Source organism: Akebia trifoliata, unplaced genomic scaffold (genome assembly GCF_017979445.1).
Source record: "Akebia trifoliata isolate Shusen 1 unplaced genomic scaffold, ASM1797944v1 Contig00094, whole genome shotgun sequence".
NCBI classification, from domain to species: domain Eukaryota; kingdom Viridiplantae; phylum Streptophyta; class Magnoliopsida; order Ranunculales; family Lardizabalaceae; genus Akebia; species Akebia trifoliata.
Window position 1 is genome coordinate 50,376 of NW_028236845.1, and position 7,585 is coordinate 57,960.

Genomic DNA, 7,585 nt, shown 5'->3' on the forward strand with positions numbered 1-7,585 from the left:
AAATATCACCATTACAATAAGAAGGATGTTAGAAACTTACTCAACAAAAATCAGTAGAAAAGGCTGCCACCTCACCGTGGCGCATTAGGATTCTACAGCAACGCAATGAAATTTTGACGAAAATCGAAAAATTTTCTTAGGCAAATTTTTGATGTCTCATCGATTGTAATAAAAATATTTTCAATTTTTTTATTTGTTTAAATTTTGTTTTAAGCAAATAAGTCTCGATTTTGTTTCAAATCTATTTCTGACTCTTTTCAAAATGAAATTGAATCGAACCGCTATCCCCGACAATGGCGCCAATTTGATCGGTACCTTGTAGATTGCATAAATGTAAAATTGAACAAATATTAAAATAAAACTTTGGTGAGTAAAATTCGTTCCACATGAATAAAGGTGATTCAACTTTTTTTTTGAATTGGAACAAAAACAGAATTTTCAAAATAAATTTTTAAAGTAGATTAGAAGAATTACATGTAAGAAGTGAAATAAAATTGAAACAAGAGTAGAGAGTAAGGCAAGGTAAAAGTTAGAGAGATCAATTCAACTTTCGCAAACCATCTTGGTAGTCTAAACAATCCTAATTTGATCTCAATCCACGCAACAAATCATTGTTCCTAGAATTGAGGATAATTCGATTAATACTCTTTTAGATGAATCCAATAGTATAGGTGATTAGTGAATTAAAATGATATTATCAGATCTATATCTCAAATTTTCATTAAGCATGATCAAGCTTGAACTTATCTAAGCATGGATCATAAAAATGAGGATGATCGATATAAATCAGATAATCTGATCTTGATAAACTTCTCACAAGCACAATTAAAACAATTATGAGAGAATTATTTAAACAAGAACAAGATAGACTACCTTCGGCATCATCGACTTCTCTATGGAGAGTCTAACCGATCATTGTGAGGAATAAATTATAGCAATAGTAAAAGAAAGAGAATATGATAGAAAAGAGGATGAGGTAAGCCTATGTTGTAATTTGATTCCCAATTTGATGATCTTTCAATGGAGTTACAAAGAGAAATTAAAGAATAAAGATGAAAGAAAAATACTCTTGAGATCTCACTTCTACAAGAACTCTTTCTCTCAAAGAAAAATTACAAAATTACAAAAAATTTAGAAGAAGAAGAGGGACCCTTTCTCTTAGGGACAACCACTCAATTCATAATTTTTCTAATCGACTTGTTAGGTCGGATTTTTGCTTGAATCGATTCGAGAAGGACCTTCAACTACAACAGTCCAAAAGTCTGAAAACTACAACTCGAATCTCAAGGCAAAATTTCTCGAGATTATTGTTGTGCTGTAGAGATCCACTGTGGCACAGCGACATGGCACTCTTTGGCTTCGAAATTTGGCTGGCTGCTCCCACTTGAGTTATACATTGTGATAAAAATTGTTACAAAAATATTTGTGTACGAATTTGCTCTTTAACCCTCCAAATAGTTAGAAAAATTATTAATTTTAATATTTTGATAAATTAATACAATTTATGGTTATTTGAGACAATTAGCAATTCGGTGTTAATCATTTTTGTGTAATTACGGTCCCAAAAAGTGATTTTACGGGACCTTACCATTCTCTTTCTATATTTGGTAAACTATCCTGGATGAACTACTAATAATGTACCTTGGAATGTTATAAAACTAGCTTAATGGATATGTATTGATGCTATATTGTTCACGATGATCATGTTCAAGTGCCCAATCTAAGATTAATTATTCCGTCTGTAACTTAAAAATAAAAAAATTACAATGCATAAAGAGCTGATCTGTACTTACTAAATAACTGAGAAGCAAGCAGGGGCGGAGCCAGGATTTTGTTTTCGTGGGGGAAAATTACAAATAGAAAATTTTTCTGATTTTTTATGGGGGCAAAGCAGTAGAATGTTAAAAAAATTTGTGGGGGCAAATTACAAATAGAAAAATTTTCAAAACTTCTGTGGGGACAAAGCAGTAGAATGTTAAATCTTTTTTTAAAATTATTAGTAACCCCCTATTGATTTTAGAAATTCTTGTGGGGGCAATTGCCCCCACTGCCCCCACTGTAAATCCCCCCCTGGAAGCAAGACTGCCATTACTCCTGTACATGTATATAAGCATATGCTGGCCTCTTTCTACGCAATATCCCACCAAATTCACCAGGTTTCTGTGATGTAATTTCCCAAGTAGTATAACCTGAGAACAAAAGAGAAAATCAACTATTAAAGCCATTAAAGTTGTCGTGGGGAAAGATGGATTTAATCTGACAAACTTGAATCTGAGAAATGGATATTTTCACAAAAGAAAGCATGCCTTAAGAGAGTAATTGGAGCTTCTAAGCGTACCATTAAAATCCCAATTGGTAATCTTCTTGAGAACTAAGGGAGTTACCAAAATGTTCCCTTTTCAAGGCCAAATAGGATTGATGAGGTTAACATTGACCAAAAGCTAAATGCGTGGAATCAAAATGCCAATGAATCTGTTGGATTATAATTGTAAAAACCAATAGTCGTTCTGTAATACCATTCAACAAGAAATTTATTCATCCATAAGTAAGGAAGACATTTTCTGTGTAGGACTATAAATGGATCAGATTGGACCCAAAATCCATATCTCTAATACATACATATATAGGGTCCCGTTCGGCAACCAACATTAGGGAGCCAGCGCATTGTCCAATGTGGTTCAAAAGTTTTGGATTGGGCTGATTTTTTTTTATTTTTTATTTTTTTTTGTGAGGAGGATCTTTATGGTGAGGAGATCATCTTCACCAAAAATCAGCTCAAATTGAAACTATTAAGTCATACAGGAGAAAATTTGGCTTCCTAATGTTGGCTGCTGAACGCTACCCTATACATATATATATAGGGTCTTGTTATAGTGTGCCCCCTAAGTGCGCATGTTAAAAAGCAATAAATACACTTTGGAAATTGGATTTTGTACTGAAAATGTCCTTTAAAAAATATCTTATTACCAAAATACTGTGAGATGCTTAATCCCAAAGTGTAGTTATTGCACTTTAATGTGTGTCCTTATGAGCACACGTTAACAAAACCCATATATATAAGTTATCTGGTCAGATCCAAGCATAATCAGAGTCTTTTATTGGTTGCCTTATTTCAATGGTTGGATTATAATAGCAGAAATTGACGACTTAATCAAATGACTATGAGTATGGAATTAATTATAGCGAGGATTTGATGAAGATATAAACATATATGTAAATATTTTACATTTCTTCTTCCTCCCTACTCTTTAGGGCATTCTTTGCTATGCATTGAAAAGCTTCTTCAATGTTAATGCCTTCCTTGGCAGAGGTCTCAAAGTATGGAATATTCCCCTTTGAAGCACACCATGCCCGTGTTTTTTTCTCAGACACCTGGATTGATCCATGAAAGCACACATTACCATATAAATAAAAATCAAAAGGACTAATAAACCATTGTAGAATATAAATACACAGATATTCTCCCATATCACTCTGTTGTTTCCACCATCCACGTCAACCTTGTTTCCCAAAACAACGATCGGGAAATTTTCTAGGTTTGAAGGGCTTGCTTGCATAAGTCTTGTTATTTTGTCAGCTTAACTTTTTAATAAAATTGTAGAGATGAATTGTGACGTAGTTATAAAGCTTCTTTTATGGCAAATATACTACACCCCACATATGTGCAAACTTTTTAGTGTTTGTGGAGCTGTAAATATATTTTTTCGAAAAGGTCTTACACCTCAATAACACTACAATAGAGTTACTAATAAAAGCAAACAACCTTAAGAATTCAAAGCACACTTGAATAAGAAATTCTTCCTTCCAGTTGTTCAAATTGTCAAATGACTTCATTTTATTAACATCATATACAAGAACACAACAGTCTGCACCATGGTAGAAAGCAACACCTAGATTTTGGAATCTTTCCTGTCCAGCCATGTCCCATATCTGCCATAAAACAACAATTGACCAAATATTAGTACTTAAAAACTCAACCATCAAAGTAACCATCAGAATTATTAAAGAAATAAGAGGTGGTGCCCAAAGACACATGAAATTCTTTAACTAAAAAATTGGAAATACACACAACTGCATAATTTATTGAAGGAGACAATGACCCCTTACATAACACATTTACATGTTAACAACTTTAGAATCTAACAATGGTGTTTTTGCCAAGCTTAAACAAAATATGGTGTTATCAATAACGCTAAAATCAGGAAGAAGCATTGCCCCTGCAAGGGAGAAATCTTTCATCATCTTGTGATGGACTGAATTTATTAAAATGGAGATGCATTCTATCCTCCTTTCTTGATAAATGCAAAGCAAAAATTCCCTTAACCAACCAAAGAGATTATCCTTCTTGAGCTTGTTTTTATAATACACTTGTTCGGAGAAGTCTTTGATGTGAAACTTAAACATGCTATTTTTCAGAGACATTCCTCAATTTCGCATCAGATTTCTGTTTATTTTGCTCTAATGATTGTTATTTTGACTTTATAACATACGAAGAGTTTGGGAAGACTTGGTTGGTTGGAACTTGAACACACTTTTTTTTTAATGATGAGTAAATGCAAATTGTATTAAGGTTGGAGCCTGAACTCTAGATATTTTTAGGACTCCCTTTTTGTTGAAAGTTGAGATAATGTTCCTTATGGGCTGTCTGATTTGGTGTAAAAGTGTGACATATGTATTCGGTAATGTCCTTCCTTATTAGGAAGTGCTAAATAGTGTGGCAGGTGTGATGGTGCTTTCTTCGTTATTACATTTTTTATAGGCAAGTGGTTGAAGACAATGCTTTAAAGTTTAAACCCTAGCCCTGTGGCACTACAACTCATAGACTTAACCGAGTTACCAAGTTGTGTGACATAGTGTTGGTTGATTTCCTTCTCTATCTTCTGGAGGGACTTCTTCACCTTTGCAAATTACCATTATTAAGTTGAAAGGGACATACTATTACCATCATCACACTCCATTAAGATGTTTATCAGCTCAACATTTGGTGAGATATGTCAATGGAAGTGGCTAGACCTCTACATGTTGATTCTTGATTTGGCAAGTGGAAGCAGTTAACAACACAATTTTGGGTTAGCTTTTCTATTCCATTGAGCCTTATGAGATCAATGGATTATGAAAGTATGAGATACATTACCCAAATATATTCTTTCACGACACTACGGCTTGTATATATAATAATTGTATCAACAAGTTGCACATTTTCATTAAGGAGACGATTGTAAGTGATTAATTTGCTTTTTTATGAGCATTTTGGGATGACCTTGATTCGTATGTGTGACAATTAGTCCTATTGTCTCTGTGATGCAGAAGACAAACACCATAGGTTGACATCGCTGCTGGATTGCGTGATGAATATGAGCCTACAAGGCTCATAATCTCAATCATTCGACCATTCCATCCTTCGCTAAAATCTACTCTTACTTCAAGGGGAGATGAGAAGAATAAACATTTATTTCAAAAAAGATTTGCTCCAGAAAGTGAACAAATCAAATATTGAGGACCAATCTACTGGCATGGTTACCTAACTGAGTAGAATGCGGGCTTGTAGTCCCGCGAAGATGTGAGCATGTGCACAAGAAGTAAGATAGAAAACGCAATCCTCTAAGCCTATTATTCTCCTTAAGCCATCACATTACTAATTTTCTTTCTTCCTAAACTAAGTTTATATCAACACATGAGATTTGCCAATAATAAGATCATAATAAAGGGAAGTTATTGAAGGATACAACCAACTATGAACATAATTAAGAATTCTGTATCGGCTTTTGCACAATAAAAGAAAATAAAATAAAAATCATAAATGCTAAATTAATAGTATAAAATTCTCAAAATTTCAATTAAAGCCATTGGATAAATCATTAAACTTAACAATTTCTCCGTAGATATCTAACCTACAAGGAAAAGAGTCTATCTTCGAACTGTACTTCCTTTGTCAAGAAATCGACTCCAATGGTTGCCTTGTATTGATTGCTACACTTATAGTTCACATATCTAAAAACGTCTTATATAGGCAAACAGTACCAAGCAAAATTGAGTATTTTCTTTCTTACATTAACTAAAAGAAATCATCTAAAAAATTCTTCCAACAGATATGGACCGAAGGATATTGATTCATCAAAGAGGTCTTCCCAACCCTGTAGATCACATAAAAATTGTTACTTTTAATGGGAAAAAATGAACATTCAATTTTGAATTAAAGAAGTGTAGTACATCTACAACTACTCTAATTAAGCTTCACTTAGATTATCATTAACATAATAGGTTAAATTACTCGAAATATGGAGTTTCTTATTGGGAAAACTTAACGGGAGTAATTTGATGAAGGAAGAAAATAACTTCTAGCTCGAAAAAGATTCGATCTCTTTTGGACAAATATTCTCCCCTACTGGTTAAACCACAATACACAAGGATTAAAGAACAATTATCTTCAGGATACAAAGAAGCCTTACACTTTGATTTACTAAATCAGATTATGTACGATCTGATTTAATCTAGAACAATTGAAAAAATAAGAAACTGGTAATGCCTTGTTCTTAAGCTTAGAAAAAGGAGAACACAAAATTTTAGTAAAGAAAATTGAGTTCTGGTTGGCTTTTTATAGCCATCTTAGTGTCTGTTAACCAAGAGTCATGATATAATGTCTCTTGGTTTAATAGTCGTTAGATCGTGTCTAATGTGAGATCTAATGATCCAGATTGCACCCTATTGAAGGTACGTGTCTCATATCTTTTAATCAACACTTTTTAGTTGAATCAGTATGATCTAGTGGTTTGGTCACATCCGATCAGTTGCATTTGATTAAACAGATTCGATCATCCTGATTGGGTACCAAATATGAATCAACACACCTGATCGATCCATCACACCTGATCATTTTGATCAGGTACTACCTTGATCCAACGCATCGGATCGTTTTCAATCCAATAGTATTTCGATCCATCGTATCCGATTGGATACTAACTTGATCATGTGGTGCTGATCGCACTAGATCCATTACACGTAACGGATCAACCACAACCGTTGGATAGTTTCGTATCCCGAAAATTTTAAGGCTCCCTAGCTCCTCGCAACAATGCAAAGTACAAAGTGAGACTCAACGCGCCCTATGCACCCTAAACACCTAATCACCCTTTTGCACGTTGCACGTGCGCCTGCGCGGATGGTGCTTCGCACCACCTTAAAGCACTAGATTAAAGCCTAAAGGTGCGACACAAATACAACTAACTATATTGACTATTACTTATAAGGTACATCACTTTCTTACTTGTGAGCAATGTGGGACTAAACCTTATATACACAAAAACCTCAAAATCTAACTTGAGGAAAAACAAACCAATAAATCACAGAACACTTATTTTATTTTAAAAATATTCAACAAAACCCCCACTATTTCAAAATATAAATAGTCAAAATTATATTTATAAAATTAAAACAACTACACCACTTAAGTGGTTGCCTACGTACCCAAATAGGGATCAAGCTTCCATAGTTCTTACAACTAAAGATCGATTAAACGATTACATTAGTTTACAAAAAAAATTGGCATCATCATAGAGACTAGTACATAGATGAGAGGTATCTTTTG

General features: G+C 33.8%; 1 pseudogene; it reads right to left on the reverse strand.

Annotated features, from left to right (window-relative positions):
* Positions 1-3,222: 3,222 nt before the first annotated feature.
* Positions 3,223-6,134, reverse strand: LOC147381993 (ras-related protein Rab7-like; annotated as a pseudogene).
* Positions 6,135-7,585: the final 1,451 nt, after the last annotated feature.